At 48.3% G+C, this 27273-nt stretch overlaps 1 long non-coding RNA gene across 1 annotated transcript in view; it reads right to left on the reverse strand.

Moving 5' to 3' along the window:
- Window positions 1-1170: 1170 nt before the first annotated feature.
- LOC107213059 overlaps window positions 1171-27273 on the reverse strand; it is a 31832-nt gene continuing 5729 nt past the window's right edge. Inside the window, exons 2-3 of the long non-coding RNA XR_001524625.3 lie at window positions 4644-4871; window positions 1171-4552 (exon numbers count right to left, since the gene is read on the reverse strand). This is a non-coding gene — a long non-coding RNA (uncharacterized LOC107213059). The remainder of the gene's footprint in view (window positions 4553-4643; window positions 4872-27273) is intronic.

Genomic DNA, 27273 nt, shown 5'->3' on the forward strand with positions numbered 1-27273 from the left:
AATTCAAGGAGCTGGGCCTTTTTATTATTATTAGACCAGGCTGTCAAAAAGCAGTTATACTGCTCTCCTAAAACTGGATGCAAAATCACTTGCCTCTGTGCAGCATCAATAAAAATGGGGCTTCTCTTACTGCTAGAATTCATTGGGGGTTTTTTTTTGTTGTGTTTTTAAATTTATTTTATTCATGTCAGGAAGGTGGGATCACAGTCTCAGCTTCCTCTTCTTTCAGCCAAACCAAGTCACTCCTACAGAGGCTCTTGAGGCAGAGCAAAGTGGGGCTGGCTTTGCACAGAACCTGAGGCACCACAGAAATGGGGGTTGCTGGAGCTCTCTGGCCCAAGATCCTTCTCCAAGTAGGATCAGAATCAACACCAGACCAGCTCAGCCACGACTTTACCCAGCTGAGCCCTAAAATCCTCTGTGGACAGTGATCCCCTGGCCTCTCCAGGATCTGTCCCAGGGCTGCACTCTCCCCAGTGTAAAAAATGAGTGAAAGTATGAAAGAGAAATGGAGATAAAACATGTCAGCATCTTCTAATTAATATTTCTACTCATCCTAACACCTCTCCTGGTGCAAAAACCAACTGCAGAGGGCTGCTGGGCTTGAACTGTGAGCAGAAGAAATGGATGGAGAACTTCACAGGCAGTGAGTGGAGGGAGGGTGCCTGAAGGGTTGGAGAGGTCTCAATCCCTGGGGTTACTGAGTGGGAACTCAAACCTGCACAGGAAATTCCCAGCAGCAGAAACTTGGTCTGGCCAGGGCAGCCCAGGAGCCGAGCTCAGAAAACAAAGCAATGTTCAGTGCAAGGGTTTGCACCTCCCTGCTTGCACAGACACCAACCCAGCAAGGGAATCCTCCTGAAATCAGTGTCAAAGGCCAGGCTGCAGTGCTGGCTGGCTCGAGAGGGAAGAGCAGCAAAGCTGATCAATCTTGTTCCCTTACACAGAATGGGCTGTGACCCAACAATCACAGAATGGGTTGGGCTTGAAGGGACCTTAAAGTCCCCCCTCCCTGTCCCATGGGCAGGGACATTTCCACCATCCCAGCTGTCCAGCCTGGCCTTGGACACTGCCAGGGATCCAGGGCAGCCCCAGCAGCCCCTGTGCCAGGGCTTCCCCACCCTCACAGGGAACAATTCCTTCCTAATATCCCATCTTTTTCACCCTAAAGTCATTCCCCTTGTCCTGTCACTCCATGCCTTTGGAAAAACTCCCTCTCCATCTACCCTGTCAAAGGCATTACCATTAATCAAATTAGGTGTAAGAACCAAAGTGAAAATGTGCATGGTAATTTATGCAGATTGCTGCGTAAGCTCGTAAAATGCTGGGCTGAGGAAACACCAAACCAACAACACAAACACAAAATAAAACCTGCAGCTTTCTTTGCTCTAATTAAATCCATCCTGCTCTGCCTGCAGGTGCACAGACCCTCCTGTTCATCTCTCTCTGTGATCAGACTCTGTGCAAAACGACAAATTAATAACTTGAATAACAACAGTTCAACAGGAACAGCCTGATTACAAATCTTGATAGAAAGAGGTATTGTTGCAGGAGTGGTTTCTGTTTAAAATGCAGTAAATCAGATGTCTCTGAAGGGAGGAAAGTGCAGTTTGAAAACTTATTTAAATGAAGGAATGGTAAATAGGAGAGGCAGTGCCCATTTCTCTTATTATATGGGTACAATCCAGCAACAGAAAAACCTCAGCAGAGGAGCTGCTTCAATTTACTGTTATCAGAGGGGATTAGAGCTGAAGATCCCTGATAACCACGAGAGCTTTCCTGTGTTATTAACTAGGCTTGGCGATATTTTTCCTCCCTTAGACCACAAATGAAAAACCTCTTCATTTGCAATGCACATTGGATATTTCCTGCTTTAATGCAGTATTTCTCCACTGCAGTACCAGCAGGAACTTCTGCTCCCACTGTGCTGCTCAGGAGCCAAGTCCCACTGGGCTCAGGCTGCTCCACGTGGTGAGAATCCAGGGAGTGAGGAGCTCTTCCCCTGGCCCAGTGCCTGAATCCCACCCCAAAGCTGCCCTGACATTCCCAAATTCATTCCCAGGGTGGAGCAAGGAGAAGAAATATCTGCCCTGTGATGGAGTTACGGGGGTGAAGCAACCTCTCCTTGGCCAGCAATGCTTTGACTACAGAATAACAGAATTATTTGAGTGTGAAGGGCCTGAAAGATCTCATTCCAAGGCCTGCCAGGAGCAGGAAAGCTGCTTTTGTAGGATGGCAGCTTCATAGCCATGGGAAGTGCTCCAAGGGGCCCTGCTGCAGCAGGAGTGAGGAGGTCCCAGGTCAGGAGAGTGGAGCAGAGCTCTCCCACCCTGCCCCAGCACCAGGAGAGGCTTCTAGGATTGAAGGGTGCAGCCCTGCCCACCAGTGCTGCCACCAGCCCCAGGGCCCTTCCTGCCACTGCAGCCCCTGCCCATGGCCAGCTCTGGGATGCCCTGGGTGGATCTCACCCTTGGGTTGAGTGGCAGCTCTTGGGAGCCTGTGGATCCACGTCCTGGAACAGCACAGACCTGCTCCAGCTGCACTGCTCCATCCCTGCTTCATTCCTCCCCTTCCTTCTGTGCAAGGGGACTGTGAGAGAAATCTACAGGAAAGGCAGAAGCCTTTAAAACTCCAAAGGCAGTGAGACTCAGTAGGGCTAAAATCTTTCTTTTCTCTGCCTTGCACAGCCTGGATTGTCCCTTATCCCAAACCTTTCCAGTGAAGGGAAGAGCACAGCCTTTACTAAACCCTTACCAAGTCTTTGACAGGACTCTCCTGGCCCCCCTGACAGGGAAAATCTGTGGAAATTTGGAGCTCTGCACACCAGAGAAGCATTAATTTTGTGTAAGAGAGCAGGAAAGAGCCACACCAGCCTTCCTACTGCTCCACAGAGCCATGATGGGTTTCCACAGGGCTGGAAAAAGCCCTTTCCTTGCTATGTCTTTGCCATTCAGATGTAAAAGTTGAGACACCTGAGGGTGGTTCTCTGACTGAAAGAAGGGAAGGGACTGACAGAAGAAGCTGAATATCAGGTTTTTAGAGATGAAAAGAGAGAATCACAGAACCCTGGAATGGTTTGGGTATGAAAGGACCTTGAAGACCATCTCACTGCTACCTCCTGCCACATGCAGGAGAACCTTCCACTAGAGCAGGGTGCTCAGAGCCCCATCCAGCCTGGCCTTGGACACTTCCAGAAGGAGATCAGCAGCTGTTTGGCACAGGAGAGGGGGGATTGACAACTAATCTGCTCCCAAAAATATCAGAGCACAACTGCTGCCCACACACCCACGCTCTGGAAGAGGACACACAGCCACTGGCCAGAGAGAGTTTGGGACAGACAGGGATGGACACGGAGCTGGAAGGATCCCTCCCTGCCCAGCCCACCCCAGCATTAGCCCTGGATGTGCTGTGGCTACCAACAACCATCCTGAGGTCAGTGGGCTGGGAAGCCAAACATCAGCCTTGGAGAGGAGGGAAGATGAGGCAGGAGGAGGTGGACAGGGACCACCCCCTCCAGGAGGGTTCACTGCAAATGAACAGAAACAGATCCCCTTGGAGGCAAAAAACGGCTGGATCAGCCTCACTCAAGGCTCTGTTGAACAGCTCCTTCCCAGGATGCTTCCTCATGGAACATCCTCTGTCCTCAGAGCAAGCACAGGTTCCTAATTAATGAAGTACTAATCAAGAGTGCAGGAGCAGGATGAGTGTGGATGCAGCAGCCCAGGGAAGCCACACAGGGCTGATGGGGAAGGTTTGCTCCAGAGCCAACTTAATTTAGGAGCTGTGCAACAAAACAATGGCATAAACAGGAGCTGGACACAAACAATTAGCAGGAGCTCATTCCAGCAAAATGCAAAATACGGATTTTTTTTATCCCTTTTATGTCTCCATCTCTATTCCCACAGCAGCTCCATTAAAAAGATGCTGCATTTCTACAGAATGTGGTGTTAAACAAGGCATTTTGCTGAAAGGCTCCTGCTCTGTGGCTGGGGCCAGGGATTTAGGGATGTGCCTGGCTCTGTCCTGAGCTGGGTTTGAGGGATCTGTCTGCACCTCCCCATGGTGAGCAGCCAGCCCCAGGTCACACATGGCATTGGGACAGGTGGTTCTCTGCCATTCCCACTCGTTTCCTGATGATTTTTCTCACTGTGGCAAAGTCATTTTTCCACAGGAGGGAATGGAGGGGTGGATGAGGCTGGGGTGCAGCCCATGTTCCTCCCCAGATAATGAGTCCTGGCAGTGTATTTGTAAAAAGATCCATAAAAGCCTCTGATGCTGGATCCATGGGGTTGTGAATTGCCTGAGCTTCATTTTCCTGATGTAACTGAGGATGTCATTTGGGGATTATCAGGGAAAGCCAACTTTTCACAGGGAATGCAGCACTCAGGGAGGCAGATGATGATGGAAGGAGACCCAGCAGCCAGACACCAGGTCCCTCAGACCCCAGCCAGGGCACAGCCAAACAGGCTTGGAGACACAAACTGCAGGATTCCCATCTGCCCTCCAGCACTGCCACATCATTCCCACAATTCTCTCGGGTGCAGGAACAAGCCTGGAGAGGAGAAGAAATAAATTGTGCAGACAACTGCAGAGGGGGGTTTAAGCTGTAGCATTAAAAATTTATCTCTCAGATTAATGCTCACCTGCTGTCCAGTCCTGTCCAGCCCCTTGGGTATCTCAGCTCCCTTTTAAAGGTCAATATTTTCCACAGGCCAGTCTGGAACAGGGTGTGTTCAGAGAGCTTAATTAGAGATGTGCTGCAAAAATGGTGAGAAAGAAACCTCAGGATAACATTGTCCTCTTCTCCCTGGGGCTCCAGCCTCTTTCCAGCTGGCTTCTCTTATCCAGGAGGTGAGAGACACTGCCTGGACCTGGGGAGAGATCACAGAATCATTGAATACCCTGAGTTGGACCCCCAGGATCCCCCAGCCCAGCCCTGGCCCTGCCCAGACCCCCCAACAACCCCACCCTGGGCATCCCTGGCAGCGCTGTCCAAACGCTCCTGGAGCTCTGGCAGCCTCGGGGCCGTGCCCATTCCCTGGGGAGCCTGGCCAGTGCCAGCACCTCTGGGGAAGAACCTTGCCCTGATGTTCTCTGGTTCCCCTTTGCTCCAGGGGCTCCCACTCCCCCAGCTTTTGAAGGGCCTCCCAGACCTCCTAAAAACCTCTCTTTAAGGCACCAACTGCAGGTTGGAAGTGTTTATAAACACTTAAAACACTTAAAAACCTGATTCAAGCCACTTAAAACATGTGAAAAGCGTTGCCTACACCTCTCTGTCAAGGTCCAGGATCCTCACTGGGAGAGCCAGAGCAGCCCCATCCCACCCTCCTGACCCCTCCCATGACTGAGCCACAGCTCTTCACTCCACTAAACAAACTCCCATCCACCTCCAGATGCTCCTTTAAATTCCCATTCCGAGGCTGAACACCAGCCAAACCCCCTCATGGACCTGATGCCAAAAGCCTGGGTGGAGGATGGAAAATGTTGCTGCTGTGTGGTGATTTCTGATGAAAAATGATTCCCTTGGAAAGCACCCCACCACATTTCACTGCTCCCAGCTGTGAGGCACCCAGCACTGCCCTGCAGGAGCCAGGAACATCAGCACAGCCACATATCCCAGCTGGTTTTCCATGGGATAAATGCATGGGAAGAAGGACAAGGGTGCAAACAAGCAGCAAGCCCAGCCAGCAAACCCCAGACTCCGGCCTGGGAGCGCTCCCTGCGGGGCTCGTGACCATCACCCAGTGCTCCTGGCCCTCAGTGTGAGTGCCCAGGTGTGGAACAGAGGGGAGGGGGATGAGGAAGGCAGCAGCCAGGGAAGTTTGGGCAGGCAGACAGGATTTTCATCTGCTGCCCAGTGCCCACGTCAGCACAGGCCCTGGGGCCCGAGGCTTCCGCGAGCTTTGCGTCAAGGTTCTGACTCCTCCTCTCATCTCTGCTATGCCCTCACTCTGGAATTCAATAACCTGCTTCTGGAGCCATCAGGAGCTATAAAAATTGTGTTCCTGCCTGTTTTCCTGCAGTTTGAGAAATCCACCTCAAACCTAATACAAGGGGGGGAATCTTATTATGGAGCCACAGTATTGTAAATTGAGCAGGAATTCTCTCCCCCTCACCCTGCTGAGCACGAGCTCTTCCACTCAGCCCAGCCTCCCAGTGAGGAGCTTGGCACAAACTCAGGAGGGGTAAATCACACCAGGTACCACAGAGCCTTGGAGAACAAGGACAGGGAGAGATTGTGTTGATGTTTTGTTTGTCTTTGTGCTGCCACGCTGCCGATTTGTGTTCCCAGGGGCTCCGCCTGAGCAGGAGCTAATCCTGGATGATCCTCGTGGGACCCTTCCAGCTGAGGATTCTCTGTCCCCACAGCAAGTCCTGAGGGAGCCATCAGCTCCTGGAAGGTTCTGGATGTGTGACCCCTCTGACCCTCTCTGTGCTGCCCTCCAGCTTCCTCTTTTCCCATTTCTTTGGGTGGCAGTGGGAATCCTCCAGGGCTGGGAGGAGGAAAAGCAGCACCAAACCCAGCACACCCCAAGTCCCTGCAGGCACCATCACTTCTGGAGATGTGCCCGTGTGGTGCTCAGAGGGGAGCAGAAATGACATTATTACTTTACAATTACTTTAGATATTTGCTCACCCAACTCCTTTATTTAGGGTCCAGGCCTGAGTTTTGTGTTCATCTTCCCTGAAAAAGCAGGGAAATGTCAGATTTTGAAGGAACATTAGAAGATTTCAAAGCAAATGATCCATTTTTGAGAGCCAGACATGGACATAATGGAGCAAGACCAGAAGAGGGCCACAGACAAACAATTCCCAGAGCAGGAAGGAACATTAACAATCACCCAGTATTTTTAAATAACAAACATGTAACACAAACTACTGGCAAAAATAAATTCATGAGCAGGAGAAGTAGCTAAATTAATTAAATAAATTATCCATTACATTTTATTCCTCCTTCAGCTCTATTAATTGTTCTGGAACAACATCTATGCAACCACAGATAAGGCTGAATGATAAATATTTGTCAAAAAGAAGTGAAAGAATGTAAGCATCCTACAAGTATTCAATCAGTGGAAGTAATCTATAAATACAGGGCTGTGTTGTATAATTAAATTGATAAACTTAATGCAGCAGGCTAACAGCAAACACTCACAATTAGCTACTTATAAATGAGCCAAGGATCAATAACCACTCATTGAGCTCAATGGGCAAAATATTCCAATTATTATTGCTGCACTTAATCCAGGAGTTTGTACAAGAACAGCAAATTTAGGTATTCCCTGATTTATTCCCTACCCACCAGAGATCTGCAGCATTGAGACAGAGGTGGTTTTATATTTAAGAGCCCTCTATGGATTCTCTCCATTAATTTGTTTAATTTTTGAACCAAGGTAAACTTCCTGCATCTGCTGCTTCTGCTGGAAGAGTTTCCCAGCTGCAAGTGCCCAAGGAGCCAGAGGAGCTTTCTCTGGATCTTGGGTTTGTCTCTCAGGAAGAGATCCCAGGAGAGACAATAAAACTTCTTCCCTCTTCACCATCAGTCAGGATTTTGATGCCTTTTGTAGATTTTTGAGGTGTGGATTTTCTCCAAAGCAAAAAAAAAAAAAGTAAAACCATCCCTAACAGACCAAATTCCACATGTGTCTCCTCATTCCAGCCTTGGAGCAGCTTCCATCCTGCTGCAGATGTCAGATATCTGTGACTGCCTGGACTTTCCAGCTCTTTTTATAACACAGCAGCAGAGCTGTCACCGCTCAGCCTGGCACTGGGGCAGGCTGGAGATGCAGTGCCCAGCTCCTGTTCCTCCTCCCTGACCCTGAGAGCACATGGATGTCACCATCCTGCCTATCTGCTACTGCTCATCTTGTGTTCCCTGTGCCCTCACCCAGAAATGCCTCAATCCATGACAAATCTCCCGAGCAGGGACCTCTGAGCCTCAGTGGGTGCAGATGGAACACGAGCCCTGTGTTTTCCTGCTGTGCCTTTCCCTTCTCTGAGCCTCCCTTTACACCTGGATTGTCAAAGGTCTTAGGAGTTGTCAGAACAATTTTCAGCTCCTGAATCCCTTTATAGGGTGTTAGAGGTTTTGTAAGCTGCTCCTACAACTTTTTAACCTTTTTGAGGGACTGCCTTTTGTGGTTTTCCATGAAAGCAGTGTTTGCATTCTCTTCTCAATTCCTTATCTAGATACTGCTGCTATTTTTCTGAAGTTGTTTTCATATTCTCACAGACTTGATGTTTATCCATGCTTTTTGATTTTTAGTTTGGGAACTGAAGGGCTGTGGCTTCTGGAGGGGATCTTCTTTTCTAGGAGAGCTTGTCACAGAAAGGGCAGAGCCTGGAGCCATTTTTCCACCTCATTCAATCCTCCTTCCCTTTGGCATTGCCTGATTTATGTTTTGGATTGCTGACCACGCAGTCAGAACACCTCTGCAATCAGACCCTTGCACAAATAAACAGGCAAGACTCTGAAAATACATCTCAGTTCCTAGGCAGAAAAACTGGCCCCAGCCTTTCAGGACCTCAGCACTCCACAGCCACCTTGGGAAGTGATTTTGTTCTGCCAAGTTTAGCTATGGAAGAAAAAACCCAGCCACACTGTGATCATTGCACAGATGAAATATTTGATGACTAATTTTTGGTGATGTGTACATCCAGTTATGAATTTTGTAATCCTAAGCTCAGGAAGGCAAATATCCCAGCAGAGAGCAGCCATCAGGTATTTCACATATTGCTGTCTCTGTTGGAGTGTGTGGCAGGAATGCCTCGTTTCTGGGGGTGCCTTCTGTCGAGTGCTGTTTCTCTGCAGCGAGGTTTTCCTTGGCAAGCACAGATTCCCTGGATCTCCCAGTCCCAGCCTGACAGGCAGCAGGATGTGTCTGCAGAGAATCTGAAGCAGTGGCTCAGCCACTCATCCATCTGAAACATCCCTGCTCCTCTTCCTGAGCAGAGCAGCCACGGTTCTGCCATTTGGTGTTCCCCAGTTTGCTCCCAGCCCAAAGCTCAGCAACACCCCCAGCCACAGCCCAGCTCCTCCCCGGGAGCCTGGAGGCAGCTGGGGCAGGGGACAGGACAGGGATTGTGCCCCAGGGATTGCAGCACCAGAGAAACCTGGGGGTGAGAGAAATCTGAGGGTTTGGAAGGTTCCAGGATGTCCTGGCAGGGTCACACACCATGGATTATCACATCAGGGTGTGTCTCCTCTGAATGTAAGAACACCCTTCCATCACCCCCAGGAAACGTGCTGGAGACCTGCTGGAAACCACAGCTAAACTGGCTGCCAGAGCTTTACCGTGGGTTAAGGACCTGAGACAGCAACAGCCCCAGCTGTGGGGAAAAACTGAGCCACTCCTCAAGTCCCACCAGCTCCCTCCTCTGCAAAGTATTAGGAATATCCAGAGGGAAAAATCCCTGAATGCCCTCTGATGGAGCAGAGACCACCCTGGGGAAGCCCCCCAGCACCCAGCATGACCCACTTCTCTGCCCCCCTCAGTAGGAGACCAATAAATCACCAAAAGGAAACAGTTTATAAAGAAAATAGTGTCACACACGATGTGCTTCAGAACATTTTACTGGGCTGGGTTATGAAGGCTGGAGACCTGGCAGGAAAACAGTCACTGCAGGGCTGTCAGCAGCATGTCCACCCCAAAACTGGGACAGTTCTGCACCAGTCACTGCTGGCCCTGCCCCAGGAGCCTCGTTTTGCACATCAGAAAGATCACAGGAACACAGAATCATTTAGGTTGGAAAATCCCTCCAAGACCATGCAGTCCCCCATTCCCCCAGCCCTGCCAAGGCCACCAGGCCTCCGTGTCCCCAGGAGCCACATCCACATCTTGTTTGAGTCCCTGCAGGGATGGTAACTCCACCACTGCCCTGGGAGGCTGTTCCAATGCCTGACCACCCTTTTTGATGAGATTTCTCTTAATGTCCAATCTAAACCTTCTCTGGTCCATCTTGAGGCCTTGCTCTGCCCCAAACCCGAGTGTCCACCTGCATTTGCAGTGGTGGTTCCTGACCAGCATCTCTGTTTCTGGTGGCTCTGAGTTCCCTGCTGGCACACAAAGCCACTCACAGCACAGGGAGGATGAAATCCCCACCAGAAGTCGACACCTTTTTAGATCCTGCTATAAAACAGGCCAGAGACCACAGTGCCTCATGCAGAGAAGCTCCTCTTCCAGTGCTCAAACCCCCCTGACCTCCTCCCCATGTGGTCTGGGACTTTTTACAAGGGCAGGTGGTGAAAGGACATGGGGGGATGGTTTTAAACTACCAGAGGAGAGGTTTGGAAGTTCTTCCCTGTGAGGGTGCGCAGGCCCTGGCACAGGGTGCCCAGAGCAGCTGGGGCTGCCCCTGGATCCCTGGAAGTGCCCAAGACCAGGCTGGACAGGGCTTGGAGCAGCCTGGGATGGTGGAAGGTATCCCTGGCCATGGCAGGATGGAACAAGAGGAGCTTGAAGCCCCTTCCAACCCAAAGCATTCAGTGATTCTGTGAAATTGTCTGTGTTCTCCCCCTGAGGCTTTGCTGGCCATGGCTGGGTGCCAGGTGCTCACTCTGTCCCTCTGTCCCTCCCTTTCCCACTGGGACAGGGGAAGGAGTGGGATGGAGCACAAGCAGCAGGGTGAGACAAGGCAGTTTTATTACAGTACAGCACAGAAATAAGCAGAGATCTGCACATTAAGGAGGAAAAAAGGTCAATCTCTACTTCCCATCAGGCTGTGATGTTCAGAAACTTCAGTGGCATTGGGTGCAATTCCAGGCTCTCCTGGCTGTGGGCAGAAACCCACTCCCCATCCTTCATCCTGCTCCCACTCCTTCCCATCCCATCATGGACCAGGAATGAGGGCAGAAACTGGCCAAGGAAGGTCTGGTGGCACCATCCCTTGGCCTCATGGGGCTCCTTCCTTCTGAAAATGTGGGCACAGCCCTGGCTGATGGCGTGGGAAGGCAGCTGGGCTCAGGCTCAGGCTCTCCAGGCTCCTCAGAGGGGTGGAGGGAGGCAGCAGGACCAGCCTGGCACAGAACCCACTCCTGTGCTGCCCAGTCGTCTTGGGAGAAATTCACGGGTTGGTAACAGGCCCCAAGTGGGGAACAAGTGTCATTCCAGCTGTAATGAAAGTGCTTTAGTCCCCAAAAAACCCAAACCCAGCTTTAAAAAGAAGCATGAGATGGATTCAATCCAGGATTACTCAAATACCTTGCTTTGGGGGAATATCCTTCACTTCTCTTTTAACTTTTATATCACATTAGAGACTGCTTGCTCGGATGGTGGAGACTGTATCCTGAATACTTTATTGCCAGGCTCAGAGCTGGTGGAGTGTTTTGGATAATAGAAATGAATAATGTATCATGCATTCATTGCCTACCAGACTGATTTGTTTACTAATAATTTGCTTTAAAGTACATTATTGTTTTACTACTCACACACTGATTTACTTCCTAACATCAACTAAACAGATATCATTAAACTACAATAATTTTTAACACCAAAAATAAATATATTGTTTACAATTTGCTCCTTAGAAGGCAATTGGTCTCAGATGCATAAATTTGTCTCCAGCATTATGTGTCCAAAGTGTCCTTTAAGCCATCTCTGGGATATTTCCAGACTTTATTTGGTACCCAGGGTTCATTCCAGCCCCATTGCTCAGCTCTTCAGCAGAGGAACTCAGTAAAAACAAGAGGAGCCCATCATTAGCAGAGCCTGCACAAGAAGCTCTCACAGAAGTGCCTGAGGCTCCTTGGTGAGTTTTTCCCTGGTTCCTGGGAAGAGCAGCAGGAGCATCATTCCAGATCCCTGCTCACAGCTCTGCACCGCAGAACCGCTCACACGCGGCTCCTTCGGCAGATCTTGCAATAATTGCTGTGTTTAAGAAATGAAGAAGCAGAATCTTCAGCCTTTGAAGCCTCTCTCTGTAGCTCAGGCTATGGGATGAATCCAGAGGCTACAGCTGAAGGGAGGGAATGAAGTTTAGGATTGTTTCTAACACCCCTGACACCATTTTCACTGAAGCTCATCTGGCTTTGTACTGATGCCATGAAGGAGAAGATCTCTTAGTCACAAGTTGCATTCCCTGAAGGACCAGGGCTGCTAAACTCATCCCTGATCCTTGCAATTATTCCCTATTTTAGTTCCCCAGACCTTTGGAGGAAGGTGAACCAACTGGGGCTTCTCAGCATAAACCAGAGGAGACAGAGAAGGGGAGGATGCAGAAAAACTCTTTAAAGGTGCTTCAGAGAAGGACAAAGAAGGAGACTGAGTGTTTTCCACGTGTGTGAATGGCAGGAAACCATTCATTTCAAATACAGCATGAAACTCTCTTTACTCATCAAGAACTTTAAAAACCATTGTTGCAGGCAGTAGAGGACTGGAGGAGATTGGTGCAACCCAGAGAATCCTTCCTGGGAGGCTTCAAGGAGTGGCTGGACCAGCATCTGTGGGGTGGGATGGGGCTGACTGGCAGAAACCTGGCTCAGCTCCAGACTCTCCCACAGCTTTTTGCCAAGCTCCTGCATTGCTGGCTTGAGCAACTTGGAACTTGGCTTCCAGAACTGGGGAGACCAGTTCTGGAACTCTGGGCTGTGGGAGTGTCAGTGCCTTCAGAATCCTGGCTTCCAAAAGAAACAAATGTACTCTGAATTATTTATACCTTCTGTACCTACATCTGAGTAATTAAGACAATGCTGCAGGAGCGTTCTGGATGGATTCACTGCTGGGGATGCTCAGCCTCCATCTGCTCCTGCCTGAGCTCTGAGAGTGCTTTGGAGGAAGGGGAGGGCTCTGTGCTGTGTGGACAACCTTCACTCGAGATAAATGGGGTCAAAAGATGTTTGCTGGAGGTGGGAAATCACCTCTCAGCTGTTAATTTGTGACAAAGATGAACTGAGGTGTCACAAACCCTGGGAATTGGCTCCCCAGCCAGACTTTGCAAATCCTCCAGAGAGAAAATCAGCACAAGATGTTGGGCTACAGAGAGCCCAGAGCAGGCAACCTTAAGTTTCCCCTTAGACTTGGAGGAGTTAAGTGTCAGAGCAGAGGGAAGCATCCCAACATTGCTCTTAGGGATAAGAGCTGGGGAGGGATTGCAGAGCTTACAGGATGAGAAAGAAATTAAACTGCAGCACACAAAACCCTGATATCCCCGCTGCAGGCTCATCCACTCGGTGAAACCAATCTAATTTGTTGGACTCTTTATTCCCAAAGCCTCCTGAGACCTTGGGGCAACAGAATGAAGCTCCCTGGGGAGAAAAGAAAGTTTCCAGCCCAGAGGAGCAAAAGGGATGTCACGTTTGTTTAAAAAGAGAGAGGGGACAGTGACACAGGAGGAAATGCTGGGTGCCTCCAAGCCCTGGCAGGCAGATCCCAGAGGACAGCTATTGTCAGAAGTTGGGTTTTACTGAAACAGCTCTGATACCACCAAAGGAGGAGCCCTGGGTGGTGGCAGAGGTGGGAAAAGCGTTGGTGCAAAGGTGAAACAAGAGCTGGAAGAGCCAGTCCCAACCTCTCCCTGCCAGGCAGCACAGATCTCACCTTTGGAGAGATCATCCTGGTGTGCTGCAGGCAGCTGTGGAGGAGAAACAGCCCAGGGAGCACAGAGCAAAGGGCTGTGCTGCTCCCTGAGCCATGGGGAAGTGGGAATGAGTTGGGCAGGAGGGAGCAGCCTGGAGGAGCAGAAGTATCCAGGGGTTTACTTGTGGGCCAGCTGGTGTGGGAAAGACCCAAGAGGAAAACACTCCAGGCTATGAAAATGATTCCCTTAACAAGCTGAGAAGGCTTGCTGTGGATCACAGAGGAAGGGGCTGGCTGGGCAGCAGCCACTGGCACATTTCCAGGAGCACTCCTGGGAGCTGCTGTGGACATTCCCCCAGTGCACAGAAGGGAGTGATTATAATGGCTGCAGCTTCCAGGGGATCCCAGAGCCTCAAGGTGATTATTTGAGACTGTCCTTTCTCAGAGCTCTGTACCCCCTCAGCTGGACTTGAATCCATCTCCACATGTGCTGGAGATCCATGGTCTCCTGTTCCAAGCCTTGCCCAGCTGAATTTTTGGTATCTCACAGCCTCTTTTGCACCCCTGCTTCAGTGTCTGATCACCCTCAGCATGGTTTTCTTTCCCCTTCTGGCTAACGAGGATTTCCCAAGACTCTGATCTCTTCCCCACAAACCTCTGGGAATTGCAACCTCATCCTCCTCCTGTCAGGCCATTGCAGACTACGATGGGATCTCAGCTTCCCCTTCTCTTCTTCAGGCTGAACAGCCCCAGCCCCCTCAGCCTCTCCTTCCCTGCCCATTTTGTTCTCCATCCCTGCCCATTTTGTTCTCCTTCCCTGCCCATTTTGTTCTCCATCCCTGCCCATTTTGATGTCTGGACACACTGGCCTTGCACTGGGGTCCAAGAGGGCAAGGATCCCTTTCCCTGCCACTCTGCCACCCTCACTGACAGCTTTTGCAGGGCTTCAGTGTTCATTTATGCCTCACTTGTCCATCTACAGCCTTTTTCCTGCAAATCTTTCCCTGGATCCAGCAGTGTCAGGTCCTGGTGTTCCTGCCAGGATTTTGCTTTTGAATTTATTGACCTTTCTGAGGCTCCCAGCAGCTGCCCCATGGCCAGCAGCCCTGTCCTCAGGGTCCCCACTGACCCCCAAAACGTGGGGAAGCTCAGCCAGTGCTGCCAAGCTGAGAGGTTTTATTCTGAAACAGCTACGAGAACATTGCTATGTTTCCATACAATTTAAACCAGAAAAATAGTAAGATTATTTTTAATTGAAATGGAGTCGGCATTCTGTGCTCCAAACTCTGCCCAAACCAAAATTTCTGATGCCTGACCTGTTCATGTGTCTAAATCCGCCTTCCCTCATTCAGATGAGAGCTGCTCACATTAATACATTATTCAGTGGTTCAGTCCTTCTGTCCAGGAGCCAAACCCATTTTTCCAAATGTATTCGTGGCTCCCTCCTGTTTGTTGACTTGTTCTGTGAAGGACATTCAGCCTGGGGGCAGGATTTAGGAACACTTTGCTTTGTTTGCCAAAGAGGGGATGCAGAATGAGAGTTTACTCAGGGCATGGCTGAGACACTGAGCTCAGTCCCACCCTGACATGAACCTGATGCCAGGGAGGATTGAGCCCTCAGGAATTCCTCAGCTTGGCCTCAGCTCTTGTTGTCCATGTGCTGGCAGGGCTAGGCCAGAGAAAATCTTGGATTGTGTTTCCATTATATCAACATCAGATTCCTTCATTTAGCCATTGAAGCATTTTCCCCTTCCCTGGTTATCTTACTGGGATATTTTTTGAAGTGCTACTTTTAAAATTTCCTATCAGGAAATGCCCAGGATTTGTCCTCTCACAGAAAGATAAACAATAATGTGCAAAAGGAAAATAATCACATTTTCTTTGAACAGAAATGTCCTTTCTGAGTCCTCTGGGATATCTACAGATCTGGTACCCCTGGTGTACCCCTGGCTCCCCTCCCACAGGCTGGAGCCTCTGTCCCAAAGGACATCTGGATCCTACTGACAGTAAAAGATTTTAAAATCTTTAAATTCAGATCTTTTACTGACAGTAAAAGATTTTAAAATCATAGAAAATCTGGGGAGTTAGAAAGAAAGTTAGGCTTGGTAGGCCCTGGGAAAGTGTTAAAGGCAGGCCCTGGGAAATGTTAGGCCTTGTGCTTGCTAAGATCACGTGAAACTGCACCTGTATAATCAGTATATGATAAATGATACCATTGTTAGATGTGATTAGATATAATCATTGTTTAAAGAATCATGAAAAACTGTGTTAGGGGTTTGGGGGGATCACGAGAAATCCATGCTTGGATGGAATCAATGCATACAATAGAACAATGTAAATTTAATAATTAATATGTAAGTTATATAATAATAGAGTATAAAACATGTTCACCTCAAAACCAAGATGGGTCAGATTTGGGTCTGTGTAGCCCTGACACCCAGAGCTGTTTAATAAAAGCACCTACATGTAATTATTTTGTGATTATGTGTTCCTGAACACTAACAGCACCTCTGGCAGCCCCCAGGGCTGTGCACAGCCCCAGCTCCCACGACCCCAGGCAATGTCCCATCCTGGAGAAGCCACTGCAGGGGCAGTAATTTGGCCATGAATTGTTGCTGGAGGTCTGCTCTCCTTCCTGCCCAGGGCTGCAAAGGCTCTCAGGGTGAAGGATTTACAGTGTTTTGGACAGGCAGGGTTATCCTTCAGGAGATGGGAACAGTGACAAGCTGGGTTGTTTCATCTTCATTCCCCTCCTGAAATCCCTCTTGATTCATTACACTTTGTCCTTCCCGTTGCTGTAATGAAATAAAAATGTTTATGTTGATATATAAAGATAGCAACATTGATTTTCCTTTCTGCAGGAGATTTGATTACTATCAAGCTTCCAAAGCCTTCCCGAGGTCTTTCTTTATTTTATTGCAACACCTTTTCAAACTCACAGCCTTTTCCTAATTGTGTTTTGTGCTGAGAGAAGCATGTGGAAGGACTGGAAAGGGAAGCAGGTGAGCTCTCAGAGGGGCTCTTTCATGCATTAAGATGTTGAGATGCTCTGATTTTACCAAAACGCTGCTCCGCAAATTCCATATTTGCAAAGACTGGAGATGAAATTATAAATATGAGACTGCAAACAAAGTTATTTCAGATTTATTATTGCTGCCTCTGGATTTTCATTTCATCTCCCATCCCTGGGGGTTTTAGAGGTTTACCAATATTCTGACACTATTTGTATTCCTGTCTCAGTGCAGGGTACTTGCGATGTGCTCGTAGGAAGGGATGAGCAGCTGTGGGGAAAATGTTCAGCTGCCTTAAAAACAATCAAAACCAGAGCCAGATCTGAAGTTTAGACAGCATGGTTGTGTCTGTGTTAAACCAGAAGAGGGAATTCCAGCCTTGAAACCTCTGGGAGGACAGAAGGAATTGATATTTGCACCTGAACTTTACACATTGGTCTCTCTCAGTTCTTTATCCCTGTGGCGGGGGGAGAGGCTGTGCTGGTGCAATATTCCCAATCCTGAGGTACAAAAAGCACTGGAATGTTAACAGTGCCTGTGCTGCTCCAGAACAGGACACAGAAATCACCCTGAGGCTCTGGGACAGCTGCTCTGGTTCCAGGGCTAAGCTGGTCCTACAGCAAAGCCTGCCTTGTTAAGCTGCTTAGAGTTATTGATTACTGAGGCAGAATGTTCATTATTCTGGAATCCACGGAAAGGCTGCTCCTTTCCATTTTTTCCTAACGACCAGTGTTCCCCAATTAATCTTGGCTTTGTTATGAATGCAGGAAAGATTCCTTGTAACTGCTGAAGGAATTGATTTTTTGGGTTTCAGTGTGTTTCTGTTCACAATTTCCTTGTTTGCCTCAAAAAGAAAGGGATGTCCATGAAGCCAGAGCAGGCTTTTCCCTCCAGGTGTTCATTTAGTGGTTTAAAGATCAGCTTCCCAACCAAGTGTGCCTGAAAGTTCATGTTTGAATAAGGCTGGATTCAAAATGTTTGTGGGATTCAGCTGCTTCCTGGGAAGATCCTGGATGAGCCTTCCCAATCCTCCAGCACAGAATGTGAAATGTGCATAGACATGGCACTGATGGCCACACATCTTTCTTGGGAATCCTTCCATGGCCCTACAGTAGCAATTCCACAGGTTTCTCCTAAAGTCCTTTTGTTTTCCAAAAAAAATCACTCACTGGAGGTGAAATCTCAGCAATCCAGCAGAAGTTTCAGAACATTTCCATTCAAAGGAAAGATGATTATTTTCTTTTTTGCACATTGTTGTTTATCTTTGTGTGAGGGCAAATCTTGGCCATTTCCTGCCTCAGAATTTTTAAAGTAGCATTTCAAAACTGCCTGAAATATTATTACAATATATTTAGGCAAAGGGAAAATGCTTTAATGGCTAAATGAAGGATTCTGATGCTTATAAAGGGGAAACACAATCCAAGATTTTCTTCAGAGAGTGGTTCAGTCTCTTTTCAGATGGTTGACTTGGGGATTTTCCTGTATGTTTTCTGAACTTTGATTTATTTTTTTTTCTTAGTTCTAACTTAAAAGCTGTTAGAGAATGCCCAAAGGAGGGTATGAGGATGATGAAGGGCAGGCCCATGAAGAGCACTTGTTCTGTTCAGCTGTGGCAGAGGACACTGAGGTCAGACCCCTCTGCTCTGTGACAGGAACAGGACCCAGGGAGCAGCTGGAGCTGTGCCAGGGCAGGATCAGGCTGGATGTCAGGGCAAGGTTCTTCCCCAGAGGTGCTGGCACTGGCCAGGCTCCCCAGGGAATGGGCACGGCCCCGAGGCTGCCAGAGCTCCAGGAGCGTTTGGACAGCGCTGCCAGGGATGCCCAGGGTGGGGTTGTTGGGGGGTCTGGGCAGGGCCAGGGCTGGGCTGGGCGATCCTGGGGGTCCCTCCCAGCTTGGGACAATCCATATTCTATGACCTCCATGGTTCCCTGCTCCTCCTTTCACCCAGAGAACTGAGTGTGATTCCTCACCCCACACATGCTCTGAACCCCAGCTGGTCTCAACAAGAGACACAAGGAAGTGATGATGTGACCCCAAACCTTCCACCGTGCTCAGCCTGGGGGGCTGCACTGCAGGACCAAAGAATCACCCTGAGCTGGAGCTTGAAAAATGTCAGGCATGAAGTCACAGAATCCCAGAATGGTTTGGGTTGGAGGGACCTTAAATCCCATCCAGTGCCACCCCTGCCATGGCAGGGACACCTTCCACTGTCCCAGGCTGCTCCAAGCCCTGTCCAACCTGGCCTTGGACACTTCCAGGGATCCAGGGACAGCCCCAGCTGCTCTGGGCACCCTGTGCCAGGGCCTCATCACCCTCACAGGGAAGAATTTCATGTGTTTCTCTAATCTAAATTTCCCCTCTTTCAGCTTGATCCCATTCCCTGTGTCCTGTCCTGACAAAGAGTCACTCTCTGGCTTCCCTTCACACCCTGGGAAGGTTCTGGGAGGTCTCCACACAACCTCCTCTTCTGCAGGCTGAGCAGCCCCAGCTCTCTCCAGAGAGGGGTGCACACCTGAGGGGAGCTCTGGGCAGTTCTCTGCTGACAGGCAGGAGTTTTGCTGTGTGGTTTTGGTGAGATAAATGCTGCTGTCTCTTGGCTATTTCCACCCCCAAGACCCACTGAGGGAGGTGACAACCTGAAATTTCAACTCCAGAATTACACCTCCACCAACATAACCCTGAGCTAAACACCCTCACTGGGCACTTCTTGTCTGCAGATGCATCTGACTCCTCAGGAAACTCCCTCAGCACTAAAGCCTTTGGCAGCTGGATTAGCCCAGGAGGTGCTGGAAAGGGAAGCATTGTCAGGGCTGCTTTTCCCTGTCAGAGATGCCTTCACACACAGAATCCTGCAGCTTTCCTGCCAGTGGGCTGGGCACAAACCCCTCACTAAGCTGTCTTTTCTGTAAAGTCAATTACTGCAGAAAATCCAGCAATACAACGGGCATAATGCAATTATTTGGAATTGATTTCTAATAAGCTTATGAATAGACATGTGGGCAAGTTCAAGTTTGCTGAGGGAGTTTATTATAATAGCTGTCACATTCCCATTAGCTTCCATCCCAGGGGATTTCCCTGCACTCTGCAAATCCTGAACTCACATCCCTAAAGAGGAAGTGTTGCCCAACACCCACTTGCCTTTTGCTTGGGAAATCTGCATTTAATTCCTCTTTCCACCACCAGCACAATCCTCCACAAGTCTTCCAACAAAGCAAAGAAGAAAAAACCATGTGTTCCTTCTGCAGGAGACTGGGAGGAGAGACCCCAGGAGGAACGAGCAGGGACAGGAAGGTGCAAACCAAGGTGAGAACCTGGGCTAGGGGCAGGAACCATGGCAGGGCTGGAATGGCATTTAAGGTCCCTTCCCACCCAAACCATTCTGGGATTCTCTAAATTTGAAAGAAGCCCATTTGCACCAAAAACAGCCCTAGGAGGGAAGGATCAATCTTATCTCCAGGCCTAAAGTGGGAGACATGTCCCACTGCCAGCATCTCTCCGTGGGCTTTAAAGGAACATGAAAGGGAAGAACATGGATTTACACTCGCAGCTTTTCACAGCCTAAAGCTCCTCCCCACTCTGCCACCAAGTCCCAGCACAATTCCAAGCTGTGGGCACTTGGATTCCAGCAGGAAAGCCAAGTGAGGATGGCAGCAGCAGCACAGGGAGGATAAGGAGCCCGGAGTGTCTCCAGGAGGATGCAGCCAGGGAGGAGGGGATGGAGCTGGGCACAGATGGCAGAACAGAGCTCGGTCCTGTGGGCTCACAGGGGCTCCTGCTGCCTTCATTGTAACTTTTTAATGTTTTCTGATTCTGCTTCTGTACTTCTCCTCACTCCTGGATTTCTCAGCTTCTCGGAGCTGTGCTCCTTTGGGATCCTCCCTCATGGGGAGTTCCACTCATCTCATTCCCCGGGTCCAAAGGAAACTCCAAAGCTCCTCAGGATCTTGTTTCTCCTGTTTATTATTAGGATGTTAGCACAAAACTTGCCAGGTTTCTCCAGACTTTTTGCACAAGTTTAATTCACTACAACCTGGCACATTTTGGCTCTGATGGCACAAAATGGCCCTGAACTGTGCAGCCTTTTAATCTCCATACTTATTCTTACCCAATTAACAACAGACATGTAAATTATTTTTCTTAATGACCCCTCAGCTGTGTGCTTCACTGTGACAATTTCTATCCAATCACCTACTACTACCCAAAACCCTCTAGAAGAAGAACATGAAGAAGAAAGAAGGACAAGAGACAACACCCTAACTCCTCCATCTTGTTTTCTATTTTCTAAACTATTTTAAATTCTAAACTTCAATTTTTTCACCCAGTGACTTAAGAAAACTCTCTAATCTACACACTCCCACTTTTACCTTTTCTATCTAACTTTAACAGTTGTTTTTATGTAACACCATGAAAACATGGCCATAAATTTCGTGTTATATGAAATTCAGTGTTCTCCTGGATCTCAGAGCCAGGCATCAGAGACCAGGGCACACACTCTGTGTCTCAGACTCCAACATTCATCAGAAACTTTATGTGCTCACTTTGCAGAGCTGCAGAGCCAGCCACAGGCAGGAGATGCCCAGGGAAAGAGAAATGACAACAGCAGGAGCTTTAAGGAGGCTGCCAGGGCTGGTGCTGCCCTTTCCTGCCCAGGGCAGCCTGGCCCTAGGAGAGATTTCATGGCAAATCTAAATAAGGCTGAGGCACCCAAGTGAAAGTGAAGCATTTATGCCCCCTACAGTAAATATCTCCTGCTCTGTAAGGAACATGGAATCGTGGCTTTATTTATTTTTCCTTCTGAGATGAGCTTCACATTAGTTTGCAGACTAGGAAAAGCAGCAGCAGCATAGAGAGGATTGTGCTGGAATAAATCCATTTCTTCATCTGGCATCCCTCACATTTATTTGGCCTCCTGGTCTATCCATTTTTAGGTTTTTGGGGGTTTTTCTGATTGTTTTTTTACAATTGAAATGGACATGAAATAAACCTGACCCTTGTTAATTTATATGCATCTCAGCTGATGCCATTTGAAGAAGAGTTCTCACTTTCTAAGCAGACCAGATAATAATTAATAGACTGGATAATAGCACCATCAGGCCTGCCATTTTGCATGAATGGGGATGTGTTACTTTAATATTTTAAAACTTCCCAGATTGTTTCAGACATATGGGGATTTTAGAATATTTACTGTGCCAGGCTGCTGAAGGACCAGGCTTAACTGAAGTTATTGTAATCATGCCATTGTTTTCGAAAAACCCAGAAAAAATAGACATTGTAAAGAAATATTGACAGATTCCAGGATGGGAACTGGGAAATTGCTCCATTACAGCACGTGTGTATTACAACATGAGGCAATTATTAAATTAACAGATGGCACAGGCTGCTCAGAGCCCAGCAGCAAGTGAGGAAGGGAAATTCATGCTAATGCAGGCAGGAGTCTGAATACCCCCTCAATCACTGGCCCGTGGGAATTCCAGGGATTAAAGGGATGCCTTGGTCTCCCAGCAGCAATAAAGTGATTAATCACTTGCTAATGGAAATCTGTGCATTCCCCCAGTTTATGGCAAATTGGTCCCCAAAAGGTGATTTTCCTGGTTCCCCCAGCAGCAGAGGGAAAATAGAGAGGAAAGAGAGAAGTCACAAAATGGGATAACTGGATTTTCACCCAGGAGTGAGGCTGGGAACGTTCAAGGGGGACACAGCAAAGTCCAAGTCACCCCAGCACCACTCCTGGAGGGATCCCAACCACATCCTGCATCTCCACCACAAACTGCTCCAAATCACAGCCCTGGGGACACAATTCCTGTCCCAGCTCTGCACATGGAGGAGGATTTTGAGCCTCCAGGAGAGGGACTCTGCTCCTGCTGCTGCAGTTCCTCAGCTGGGAGGAGTTTAATCCTTGGTAATTCCAACAGCAAAAGCTGGGGAAAGGCTCATTAGCCTGGAGGAAGGAACAGGAGCTTGGGAAGGGGCTTTGCTCAGGGGACAGAATTGTTTAGACAAAGCTCCAGAGCTGGAAAAGTGGGATTTACCATGGAGGCATCCAGGGCCTCTCCCTGGAGTGCCTGTGGCCAGAGCACTTTCCTGGGCACACGGCTGAGCCCCTAAACCCCCTCAAGCAACCAGAAAATTCAGATGACACCAACTTCTTGGGCAGTTTATAACCCCAGCCTCTGTTTTCAGCATGAGAAATTCTGCATTAAGTGGAAAAGCGTGCATTGAGCCACATGAAGTATTTAGGAGCTGGATTTTTGGGAGATGGACAGTGAGTGTTGTTTCAGCTCTCCAAAGCTCAAGAGTTCCTTGAAAAAGTTTGGGTTTGGCTGTCACATGGAAAAAAAAAAAATCAATCATTCACACCACTCTAGAAATTATCCCCCTTTTTAGAAATAATTTGTCAAAATTGGAACCCTGGGGTTCAATTCTAGCCCAAAATAGCTGTTGTATTGTTCCAGACTTTTCAGTATTTACTAATTTCAGATTCTATAAAATATAAGTAAAATTTCTCTTTTTTACATTTTTTCCCCCCACTCCTGGCAAGGTCTGGTCCACACACAGAGCTCCCCTGTGTGAAAAACGAGGTTCACATCATTTTTATAGAATTTAAAAGTTTAATAAAAAAAACAATTAGGAGAGAAAAATGAAGTAAAGTATACAGATAGGGCCGGGTGTCTCTGCATTCAGCTAAGACAGCACACCTTACTAACAAAGGATTGTCCCTTAAAAACAGAACTCTACTACATATCCATAAATTCTCACACATATTCAGACATTCTTCTTAGGATCTTTGGTGTTCTTCTGTTCAGTTTTCTCTTGCCTCCTTCCCAATAGGTCAATCTTCTTGGCGCCATCGAGATTTACATTCCCTGATATCAGGAATGCAATAAATTTCCCCCCCAGAGTTCTGGTCACTGCTGTCTTCATCTGGATAAGAGAATTTACAAATGCAGGAGTTCTCCAGCTATTTTTTTTTTTTTTTTTCCTCAGTCTTTGGGTTATACAAACAAAGACAGTTTTTATTTTAATACTATGCCATAACTTAACATATATGTATTATACCACTATTTCTAAATTTTATCAATAATAGAAATAAAGAAAACTATATTAATACAACAAAATTTTTCATTCTTATACACATAACATTCATCTTAATATTTGCAAAAAGCCAATAACATAAAATGTATCTATAACACCTGGAAGGCAGCAGGGATTAAACACAACCTCTGCCTGAAGGAACTGTTGGGTTTTAAGAATGAAATAGGCAATGGGTGCTTGGAGGGGCTGTACCCACAGCCCAGCCTGATCCTCCCCTGACACAACCCCATGTCATTAATATATCTGTAATTGACTTTTATCTTCTGATTTAAAGATGGCTGAAAACTCAGAGCTCTTCCATTCTCCCAGACAGGGACTGGGGATGATTTACTGGTGGAGAACATGGACAACAAGGACACTTTGGAGATTTAGGAGCCCAAGCTGTGTCTCAGCAGGGCCATGGAAACTCAGGCATGCTGAGGGCCAGATTCCCAAAGGCATTTGTGGTTTAGGGATGCAGATGGACAGGGCTGCTCAGAGGCACAGGCAGGGAAAAGGATGGTTTCAAACCCAGATGCAGGAACAGGAAGAGCTCAGATGCAGGTCAGGGATCTCAGGATGTGACCCAAGAGCTGTGGGGAGGGGACAGGGGGTTGAGGACCATGAGCCAGGTCAAGGGAGTCCACAGGGGACTTTAAAAATCACTTTCACCCACACAGCTGCACAATCCACAATTCCCAAGTGTTTGCTTCTCCACACAAAGCTGATGTAGAATCCACAGAGATCCTGGAGATGTTTGAAAATTCCTGGTCTGGCCCATTTGGAAGGCCCAGACTCCATCAAGAAGGGCAAAACAACCCTAATGATCCTTCTCCCCAAAGAAATAATTTATGCTTGCAGAGAAAGTAGAAACTGAATTGGGCATTATGAAAAATTCTGTGTAGCTGCAGCTACAACCCAGATAATTCATTTAGGCTAAATATACGGCTGTAATTGAAAAATCCAAATAAGGGATGCATATGCATTGATCCATATGATTTAAATCAAGCTATAAAACATCAACATTATCCAGCAAAAGCTGCTGAGGAAACAGCAGCCAAGCAGAATATGAAATTCCAGGGAGACCATTGCACTGGCTGGGAGGAGGACTTAATTGATTTTGACAAAGAAACCTATTTGCTGTTTAATTGATTCCTACTCTAAATTCCCAGCACTTTCAGACCTAGCAGAGAGAAGCAGCAGAATAGTGATTACCCAGAGCAAATTACAGCTGGCCAGGGCTAGAGTGCTTCAGGTCTGGTAATTCTCTATTTACCAAATTACTGTGCTGTGAATTTTCAGAGAAACACTAAAATGAGCTCACAGAAGCACACAAATCATCCTGAGTTACAGGAGGGCTGAAAGAGCTGCCAAGGCCCCAGAAGGACCTGGGGGGAAGCAGAAACATCCTCAATTTATCCCAAAAGTGCCCCTGCTCCTCTGCACCTCTTTAGGGTACAAGAGCTGTGTGTGCTGGGAAGGACGGGCTCACAAATTGTGCCAGTGCTGTAAAATCCTCTTGGAATCCCTTCCCAGCTTTGAGAGGTGTCTGTGGCACACTTCCCCAGGAGTTTCCACCACCTGACTGAGCTCCAGGGTGTCTTCCCTGCTCCTGGAGAGAAGCTGCTCAGCAGCCCCAGGAGCAGCAGCACATCTGGATACAGCTGTGTAACCCCAAGTTAGGCTGGAGCCCCAGGGCTGCTGCCCCTCTCACATCTCCAGAGCCTTCCCAGGAGCTTCCTGGGCATCACTGAGCCTTTGTCTTCACATCAGGGATGGGGGGAGAATGATTTCCTTCCCCCTTAGAACAGAGAAGCAGCCCCTGTAAGTCAGGCACTGCACAGTGATGGTGTGAAGGTGCTCAGCAAAGTCATGGAAATGGAGAAGGGACCTCAGAAATTGCTCAGGACCTCAAAATTGGGAAAAGAGACAGAAATGGGAAAAATACCTCAATGCTGCCTGAAAAGGAGATTGTGGCACCGTGGGGATCACCCTCTCCACCCAAGCAGCTGCAATAGGACATGGCAGAACAGCCTCGGGTTGTGCCAGGAGAGGTTCAGGTTGGAAATGTGGGAAAATTTCTTCATTGAAAGCCTTGGAAATGGCTCCTTGGGACAGTGGTGGAGTCACCATCCGTGGAAGGTTCAAAAAGACAAAAAAAGAGCAGATTTCACAATCTGGAGTAGGAGGCAGGATGGGGTTTGGTCAAAGGTTGGGCTTGATGGTCTTGAAGGGTCTTTTCCAACCCTACTGTGACTTCCAGGATGATGAGGAATGCAGAGCTGGACACGTGGAGCCAAACACAGCTCCATGGGCTCTTTCCTGTGCTGGGGCTGTGCCAATTCCAGCTGTGACCAACAAGGAGCCCAGTTCCCTCTGCTGCCAGCCCTGCAAGCACAAACCAGCACCCCCAAGGCATCACCTCACAGGGAGGTGTTGGGGAAACAACCAAACAGTGACCAATGGACTCAGGGCAGAGATTTCTCCATTTGAGAAATCCCTTCCCATTTCTGAAGGCCTCCCCCTCCCAGCTCACCCATTTGTCCCACGGTGCCAGGCAGAGCTGGGGCTGGCACACTCCTCTGCCACAGGGAAACAAAGCTCCATGGAAAGCTGGGATAGAAATGTGACAATTACAGCCCAGACAGAGAGAATAAATCACTGTCTTTGGTTCAAAATAATTAAGGAAAGGATGTTTGGAAGTGTTAAGGGGCAGGCTGACTTAGGAAAATATTATTATTACCTGGCAGGAGGGTGCAAGGGTGGGGGGGAACAGGCTCTTCTCCCAGGGAAGAGGGGACAGGACAAGAATGGACAGCCTAAAATTACAGGAGGGGAGGTTCAGATTGAAACTGGGGAAAATGCCTTGACTGAAAGGGTTGTGAGCATGGGAAGAGGTTGTGCAGGGAAGCAGTGGAGTCCCTGTCCCCAGGAACATTCCAAAAACGTGTGCATGTGGCACTTGAGGACGTGGGTTAGTGGTCAGTGTGGCTGATGGCTGGACTCAGTCTCAAAGGCCTTTTCCAAACTTAGCAATTCTATGGTTCTGTTATTATTATCATCAATATTTTAGGACAGATCTCATTCTTTCAGGACTTCTTCCACCTCTCCTGCTGAAAGCAACAGAGCACAACCACCTGAAGACCTCACCTCAAACCTCATCCAGAGCTGGGACTTGTCCACAAACCACTGAAGTTTTCTGTAACCTCCAGAAAATGCTGAAGCCTCCTACAGCCCCACCAGTTTGGGAATGTAGATGACAAATTCTGCAGGCTGACCTTTTGCAAGCTCTCCCCTCATTAAAAGCAGAAGCTCTGACCATCCTCACCAGAGCCAAGGCCTGAGGGCTCATCAGTGACTGAACTCCTCGGTGCTTCCTTTCAGAAAGATCTGGCAGACCTGGAGCCCCCCCTGGAAGTTTTTCCCCCTCACAGATGCCCCACTGCTGTGGGTACCAAACTAGAAATGGAGCCTCTGATCTGCTTCAGCAGAGAACAGCCTGAAAATTTCCTTCCTGCTTCCAACAGAGCAACTTCCCAAAGCAAAGCAGTCTCCAGCCAAAGGAGAAGGAGCAAAGAGAAGCAGGGCTTTGCTGTTAAGACTCACTGAGCTGCACTTCCAGCTGAATTTCTCACAAATTCCAGAGAAAGAGGATGGAAACTATGGTTTGGATGGGAAG

The sequence above is a fragment of the Parus major genome, chromosome 20 (assembly GCF_001522545.3).
Source record: "Parus major isolate Abel chromosome 20, Parus_major1.1, whole genome shotgun sequence".
Classification (NCBI taxonomy): Eukaryota; Metazoa; Chordata; class Aves; order Passeriformes; family Paridae; genus Parus; species Parus major.